At 39.9% G+C, this 8,903-nt stretch overlaps 1 long non-coding RNA gene across 1 annotated transcript in view; it reads left to right on the top strand.

Moving 5' to 3' along the window:
* The first annotated feature begins 759 nt into the window (after window positions 1-759).
* LOC144338702 (uncharacterized) overlaps window positions 760-8,903 on the top strand; it is a 37,832-nt gene continuing 29,688 nt past the window's right edge. Inside the window, exon 1 of the long non-coding RNA XR_013412998.1 lies at window positions 760-887. This is a non-coding gene — a long non-coding RNA (uncharacterized LOC144338702). The remainder of the gene's footprint in view (window positions 888-8,903) is intronic.

The raw sequence follows: 8,903 nt of genomic DNA, 5'->3' as shown, positions 1-8,903 counted from the left end.
AATTTTTCCAAGCATTATCAATTCAAGTACTCTGTTCTCCTTTTTTTCCTTTTGTTATTACAATTAAGAATATGTCTCACCTTTTGAAGCTGTTCCACAATTCTCTTCCATTTCTGTTTCATCAGTTTTTTGTAATCTTTGCACTCTAGTATGTAAAGCTTTTATTGCCTTATCATTAAGCTTGTCTAGTCTTTCTTTGTTCATATACTGATAAGCCTGTCAAGGGCCTTCATTTTGATTTTTAGAGTGGTTTTTATTTCTGGCAATTTTTTTCTTTTTCTTTTTCTTTTTCTTTTCTTTTTTTTTTTTTTTTTTTTAGTGCTTCCATCACTGTTCTTTTGTGTTACCTTTTTTCCTTTAGTATTTTAACATTTTAGTCACAGTTATTTTATATTGTCTATCTTACAACTCCAATATCTGTGTTGTACCTGAGTCTGGTTCTGATTCTTCCTTTGATTCTTAACACTGTGTTTCAGTTGCCTTTTTGCCTGCTTTATTTTTATTTTTCTTGAAAGGCAGACATTGTACCAGGTAATAATGTCGTGGGACTTTTTCCTTAGTTGAGCTAAAGACTTGAGTCCTTATCACAAGGCCACAAAAAATTAGGCTCACAGACAATCTGAAGAGTGAGGAGGGCAGGGTTTATCGGGTGAAAGAAAAAGAAGGAAATAGGGACTCTCCCCAAGGCCAGAGTCCCGGCTAGAGTGCTTCCTGCCTGGCAGATTGAACTCCAGGTTCCACCCAGGAAGAGGAGGGGCCAGGCTCTTCCCTGCTGCAAACCGCATGAGTCTCTGTGACTCCATTCCAGTGCACTGCTCTCAGTGTGCAGGCCGGCTGGAGTTTTTCTGGGGACCCTTTCCTACCTAGCTCTCTCAATAAGAACTGAGGTAAGTACAACTTTAGAAATTGGCCTTTGCTTCAAATTTCCTCACTATCCTTGTTGTTATTTCCACTGTTGTCTTTTGCTCAGAGAAAGCCTGTGCTGTTCAACTCTTTAAAAATTTTTTTTTTTTTTTTTTTTTTGTGAGACGGAGTCTCGCTCTGTCGCCCGGGCTGGAGTGCAGTGGCCGGATCTCAGCTCACTGCAAGCTCCGCCTCCCGGGTTCACGCCATTCTCCTGCCTCTGCCTCCCGTGTAGCTGGGACTACAGGCGCCCGCCACCTCGCCCAGCTAGTTTTTTGTATTTTTTAGTAGAGACGGGGTTTCGCCGTGTTAGCCAGGATGGTCTTGATCTCCTGATCTCGTGATCCGCCCGTCTCGGCCTCCCAAAGTGCTGGGATTACAGGCTTGAGCCACCGCGCCCGGCCCAGCTGTTTAAAATTTAATCCACTGTTATAGTACCGTAGGTGGTAAGTTATGAGGAAGTATATTGTTCTATAATCATCTGGGTAAACTTTAGTCTTTAAGTGGGCCTGTGTCTCAGGTCTGTAGCTTCACAAGTGTTTCTTCTGTGGTCTAGCCTTTTTCCCTGCTTGGTCCCTACTCCCTTATTTGGCTGCAGTATTATGAATTTATTTCCTAGAAGCACTGTTTAGTATTATGTTATCCTTTATGGTGTGAGATAGTAAGTCTGGAGAGGATTGGAGTGAAATCAAAACCCTTGCCCCACTTGGTATAAGGTTCTGGCAATGTATTTCTCTCTGGAGAGCATGCCTTTGTCATGGAGAAGGCTTTGGGTTTATTCCAAGATGATTATTTTTCTCTCCTGTTGCCAAAGCCATTAGGGATATATCTCAGATCTTCTCCTTGTTAACCTGTTCTAGTTCTCGTAGGTAAGGCCTGTGAAAGTGCAGGGGGCCCTAAAATGTGGCCCCTCAAAAGATTCTAATTTTTCTTCTAATCCATACTTAGTTTTCAACAATTCAATAAAATTACCACATAACTGCCCCTGAGAGTTCATGACTGCAGCAGCTTTCCTCCCAATTACTCAGACACACAGACACAGTTTGTCTCTTTGCGGCAATCTAACTCTCTAGATTTCAAGTTGGCAGTTTGTCCTGGGACCTTAGTTCTGTGATAGGTCTAAAAAAAGTTATTGAATTCCAGCTGATTAAACTGTCTCCCATAAAGACTGAAGTGAGGATGCTAAATTTTATATGTTGGAGCTGAAATCAAAAGTCTCTGAAGACTTCATATTTATTTTTTATTCCTAAAATATTTCATGTTACATAGAGTTACTTTAAGTACATGTGAAATACTCCTGTATAAGCTACAAATTTTGTTTTTAGTGGTCTATTATAAACAGGTCATTAAAGTAAATGAGTACCCAAATAGTGGCTAGTATGGTGTCATAATTTTTTTTTTTTTTTTTTTTTTGAGATGGAGTCTTGCTCTGTCACCCAGGCTGACGTGCAGTGGCACGATCTCAACTCACTACAATCTCTGTCTCCTGGGTTCAAGTGATTCTCCTGCCTGGTCTTTCGCCATGTTGACCAGGCTGGTCTTAAACTCCTGACCTCAGGTGATCCATCCGCCTAGGCCTCCGAAAGTAGTGGGATTTCAGGCATGAGCCACCGCGCCCGACTGCCATCCTTTTTTATAACAATCTTTTTCCTTTTCTTAGATTTCATTACTTCATACACTCATACACACACACACTCACACACACACGTGTATAATATAGATACACACCTATAGCATATAATGTATTTAATAAAGGAGAAAAATAACGAATAAGAGCAGCACAGACTAAAAAAACAAAACCAATACATGTTAACTGAGCCCTACTATGCATAATTGTTTATTTTTTACACAAAGAAGTACGAGACACATTATTTTCCATTAAAGAATGTCAATATAATTGCGACAAGACTTATGAAAAATTGAACACAGGAGTTAACAACACATTTACATATATCACTAAGACCTTCAGTTTTCCCTTCATTTCCTGACCATTTTGGTCCTAGTCAGCATGCATAACAGAGAAAGGTAGGACACTGCACCAGGCATAAGTGCTTCAGGGACAGAGATGAGATCTGAGAGCTCAGCAACATGAGGAAGGGATTCCTGCACACAGGGAGCCTTGCTTGAAGTGTCAGAGCCTGACAGTAGTGAGGATAGTGACCATGCTCAGAAAGGGACAGTAGGGCATGAAGATTAGCCTAAATAGGTTGACAAAGATTCGGCACAGATGTGTGAGCTACCATGAGGAGTCAGATCCCACGTATAGTGAGAAGTGCATCCATGTGGGTTGCAGAGAATAAAAGTGGACAGAGAATGGGAGACTTTTCGTATGTCCTATTGTCACAACTATATTTTAGTTTATTGAATGAAAAGATAATGCCTTCTACTGCTTTGTATAGCACATAGCAGGTAAATATATTAAGAATGGGAGACTGAATGTTCATTGTCAGATAAGAAAATTACAAATATAGAAAAAAAACTACAATGCAACAAGTACCATTAGTGTGGAATTAGAGATATTAATATAAACTCATTGTCTTTAACATATAAAGGTTGATAAACATTGATTGATATATATTTGGATGCGCATATGTGTAGATGGATGATGCTCCCATAACAGTGTGTGTACTGACTACATGAATCTATGCTTTTAAATACTATTCTCCACCAATGGGACCAGGGTTCTGTGGGGGAAATTGCTCTTTTTGTGGATAAGGAGGAAAAATACAAGATGCATCTAAAATATCTTGTGCCAGGAAGCAAGGGAGAACTCAAAGAATATTGGGAAATATTAAAATGACATATAAAATGGATCTTCATTGTCCAAACTGGGGAAATTTGAGCATCAAAATAAATAATGGCAATGATAAATTATAACCCATTGCATGAAATTGAGAACCAAGAGTCCTTAGAGATATAGTTAAATAAATTAATAAATGGGAAATTTGATGAGAAATAGGATATTTATGTAGTTGCAAAGTATTCCCTCATAAAACATTTATTATTATTATCATTATTATTATTTTTTTTGAGATGGAGTCTCGCTCTGTCACCCAGGCTGGAGTGCAGTGGCCGGATCTCAGCTCACTGCAAGCTCCGCCTCCCGGGTTTACGCCATTCTCCTGCCTCAGCCTCCCAAGTAGCTGGGACTACAGGCGCCCGCCACCTCGCCCGGCTAGTTTTTTGTATTTTTTAGTAGAGACAGGGAAAACATTTATTATTAATTGCAAAGCTGAAAAGATTAATTTTACATTGGTGAATACTGGCAGACAGCCCCTTAATCAACCGATCAACTACCATCAATAATGGGAAAAGTCTAAATCACACACCAGCTGATAGAATGCAATGGGAAGAATATAGCCTCACTCTGTGATATCATATCAAAGACTCATGACCTGAAACTAAATATCTAACCAGAAGAAATAACCAAACAATTTCACATTGAAGGAATTCTCCAAGATAACTTGTTTTTAATCTTCAAAAGTGTTGAAGTCATGAAATTCAAAGAAAGGCTAGAGAACTATTTTAGAGTGAAGACCAAAAGACCTGAAAACTAAAGGCAATATATGATTACGAACTGTATTCTTTTGATATAAAGGACACTATGTGAATACATTGAGAAATTTTAATTGGAAAAGAGCATAATAAACTATTAGTGGTAATTTCCTAAACTATTAGTGGTAATTTCCTAACTTTTTCCTTCTCTTGTAGGAAAAAACATTAAAGCATCTGGGATACTGGAGAATCATTTTGCCAACTTAGACTCACATTTTTCAGTAAGAAAATTATTTAAATGGTAACTCTAACTTTTGAGATTGTTTAAAAAGAATAAAAATATGCTAGTATCATCAAAAGTGCATGATTTGAGACTTCCGATTTAAGTTCAAAGACGTACAGATCTGGGAAGAATATCGGTACCTAGGAAAACTTAGATGAACCGCAAATTAATTCCTTTATTAAATCCATAGGAGAACTGCAGCCACAGGGCAATTAGCTAATAAGAAATCTTGTAAACTAACATGAGCTTTCAGGGAGAAACAAAACTTGAGAGTATTTCCTTACTGGGACTGATACTACCAGGTATCATATACAACAGTAATAAAATCAAGCTAAAAAATCAATGAATTGCTAAAGGGTGAATGTGGACTAATTGGTAAAGGCTAAAGGCTTGAGAGTGTGAAGCCCCTGAAGTTTCCAAATATAGGACGTTTCACACCCTCTTTTAGGCTTTTCTTCCAAAAATTCCACCAGATGCTCACAGAAAAGATTGTCACAAATACTAAAATGTTTCCCCTCTTGGCTATGGGTTAGAAGAGGGACAGAACTGTCACTGGCAAAATTCTGTACAACTTGCATCCCCTATGTTCCTTAATCTGTATTGGGGAGGATAGTTACCTTAAACTATATTGGAGAAACAACAAAACTGACACCTTGACTCAATGGTGAAGGAACAGAAGAGAAGAATTAGCTACACCCCTGGTGGAGGGGCAAGACTATTACTGCACCTAGGACTAGAAATAGAGAGTAGACAGCAGCAATTATAAAGGCCATGTCCCCAAGATCCAGTGACAGAGTGCATGCCTAAAACCAAGGCTTAATCAGAACATCAGATAATGCCTCAATATGTCACCACCCAGTATCAAGTTAACAAGCGTTGAGTGAAAATAAGAGTAAAATACAGCTTGAAGAGCTACAAGAGACAGGTTTTCTCTGGGGTACAACAAAAACAACAAAAGAAAAGACACAGAACCAAAACCCAAATAGAAGCAGACATTGCAAAAATAACTTCTGTTAAACTATTCCACTTTTTAAACACAACATATCACTGAGGAATTTACAGCCTAAGATGCAGTTGCCATAAGCTTAACAACACCAGCTCACTCCTGACTATACCAACACAAACTTTAGCAACAAAGGTCTAGCTGAAGAAAATGTGTGTTCATCATTAAGTATAAAAAATATTTAGCTCATTATTTACTGCCCTTTCTAACATGCCTGGCTTTCACAAAAATTATAAGAAATATTAGAAAGGAAGAAAAACACACTTTCAAGTGGTATGACAATTATTAAAACAAGACTCAGATATGACAAAGATGTTGACATTATTTCACAGAACATATTTAAAATAATAATGAAATGTTTGTCTCTAATGATAAAAGTAGATGACATGAAATATCAGAGTACTTTCAACAAGCTCATTGATAACTTGAATATAAATGAGGAAAGCATTCATGAACTTGAAGATAGATCAAGTAAAATTACCCAAATCAAAACACAGAGAGAAAAACGTGTGTGTGTATGTGTGTGTGCATGCGTGGGTTTGTGTTTCTGTTTGTTGGGGGATCATGACAGTACATTAGAGAAATATTGTGTTAACGAGAATATCATGAGATTTGCAGAGGAATAAAGGAGAACTTTACTTTCTAAATTAAAAAAGAAACAGGAGAAAAACAACAAAGGAGTTGTACATAGGAGAAAAAACAATCTGAAGATTGAGGAGGCACAACCTTCATTGCAAATGAAAGTGTGCTCTCTGAAGAAGAAAGAGAGGTCTGGCTTAAATAAGGAAAGTTCTTGCCTTGTTCTCAATCAGGTTCATTTATGCAAATAAAGGATTCAAACTTGTTCAGTTATGAATGACCAAAATAGTCGAGCCCCGATTGGGTGGTTTTCAATCCCCAAACCAAAAGCCTCTGTCAGATGTTTCTTTCAAACAGCAAAGAGGAGGAAGACAATTCTGGCTGTAATTTATCTTGGCAGTAAAAACAGAAACTGGTTTGGCTTGATTGTAGAAAGGGAGGTGTTGTGATGGCTGTCTGGTTCTGTTTTAACTTTGAATACCTCAGTTAGCCATGGGGAGTCTGTTTGTCTGTTGGCCAGGTGCATACAGAAACCCAGATGTAAAGAAGAGAGATAACAGAATAATATATATGTATACATATATATATTTGAAGTAATGTGTCCGGAATTGGTTCCTTGAGGTGGGTTCTTTGTCTTGCTGACTTCAAGAATGAAGTCACGGACCCTCGTGGTGAGTGTTACAGTTCTTGGAGATGGTATGTCAGGAATTTGTTCCTTCAGATGTTCAGATGTGTCCAGAGTTTCTTCCTTTCAGTGGGTTCGTGGTCTTACTTGACTTCAGGAGTGAAGCCGCAGACCTTTGCAGTGAGTGTTACAGCTCTTAAAGGTGGCGCGTCCAGAGTTATTTGTTCCCCCCAGTGGGTTCGTGGTCTCACTGACTTCAGGGGTGAGGCTGCAGACCTTTGCAGCGAGTGTTACAGCCCTTAAAGGTAGTGCAGACCCAAAGAGTGAGCACCAGCAAGACTTATTATGAAGAGTGCAACAGCAAAGCTTCCACAGCATGGAAGGGGACTGAAGGAGGTTGCTGCTGCTGGCTGGGGTGGCCAACTTTTATTCCTTTATTTGGCCCCACCCACATCCTGCTGATTGGCCCGTTTTACAGAGCACTGATTGGTCCATTTTACAGAGTGCTGATCGGTGCATTTACAATCCTTTAGCTAGACACAAAAGTTCTCCCAGTCCCCATCTGAAGCAGAAGCTCAGCTGACTTCACCTCTCAGTAACAATAACCAAGATTTCCTCAAAATTAATGACAGACTCCAAAATCAAGAAGTAACTATAAAAATGATCAACCAGTAGCCCTTAGGGTTTTCTGCCTATGGAGTAGCCATTCTTTTATTTCTTTACTTTCTTAATAAACTTGCTTTGACTTTGCTCTGTGGACTGGTCTCAAATTCTTTCTTGTGCAGGATCCTAGAACCCCCTCTTGGGGTCTGGATTGGTACCCCTTTTGTGTAACAACTTTCTGGCAAACGCTGAATGGACAATACTGAGGGGACCCCCCCCACCCCAAAGGAAACAGACTGCAGCACTTATTAACCAACTTTAAGTAAGTGGTGGAGTACCCGGGTAGATAATGGGATTGAGTTAGAGGCCCAACTTAGGGTAGTTTGAGTCTCTCCTAAGACAGAGAAGCTTAAAGGCCTCTCTTCATAAAAGGCAAGGATGCTCGTCCAAACATGGATTCAAGGCTCAAGGTTAGAGTCCTTCCTAAGATTTAGGGGATTGGAGGACCCTCTCAATAAAGTTCCTCTAAGCTAAGAATGGGTTTGGCACTATGGGATGCTAGCTGCTCTTCTCTCTGGATTAATCTGCCCTGCACTCTTTGCTGACAGCTATGGGTGACAGGATTAGGCAGGTACAGGATCACCGGACACAGGGAGATTTTTTCTCTCCCCAAAAGAGGACACTTCAGAGCTGATGGGGCTGCCAGAAAAGATCCTTTCATGGCCCACAAGCAGCTGCCTGAACTTTTGACTCAGCATCACTGCAATGGGTGGGTATTTCTCTGACCTCTCTGAGTGCCTCACCTTCCCTACCCTGCCACAGACAATGCCTTTGTCTCTCTCTTTCTCTCCTTTCCCTTTATTATCTTTTCTATTACTCAGGGCAACCTTCTTGCCCAGTGACCCCGTGTTGAAATTCCCAATCGGAGGTTGAATTAACGATGATGGGGCCCAACCTAGGGCAACTTGGAACCTTGCCAGTTTGATATTGGGTGCTAAGCAGAGTGGCTAATGTCTATGTTTTGTCACATGTGTTTTGCTCTGGCCAGAATGGAAAAAGATAATTTTTCCTTTGTGTTGTGGCTTGTCCCCCAAAGCTACAGTGCAAAAAGTCAGGTCACTAAGGTCACTCAGGGAAAGGGAACCCAGAGCCGGGCATGCTAACAAAAGGGTAAGAATTTCTTGCCAGTCAGACTTCTGGCCTCTCTCTGTGCAAACTGGTTAAATAAATGGTAAAAGTCACTGTTTTTCTCCTCTGTAGAATTTTGATTAGTGGGAAAGAACATTTGTGAGGCTAGTCTTAAGCTGTAGCGAATCTGGTGTGCTTTGTGTGGCTTTCTGTATTGTTCTGTCATAAAGAGTGGTACCTTAGGATAGAATGTGGGCCTAGGACACCTGTAAGCTTGTCGATAA

This window comes from Macaca mulatta, chromosome X (assembly GCF_049350105.2).
Source record: "Macaca mulatta isolate MMU2019108-1 chromosome X, T2T-MMU8v2.0, whole genome shotgun sequence".
Taxonomy (NCBI): Eukaryota; Metazoa; Chordata; class Mammalia; order Primates; family Cercopithecidae; genus Macaca; species Macaca mulatta.
This window is presented reverse-complemented; position numbering and strand designations above follow the sequence as displayed.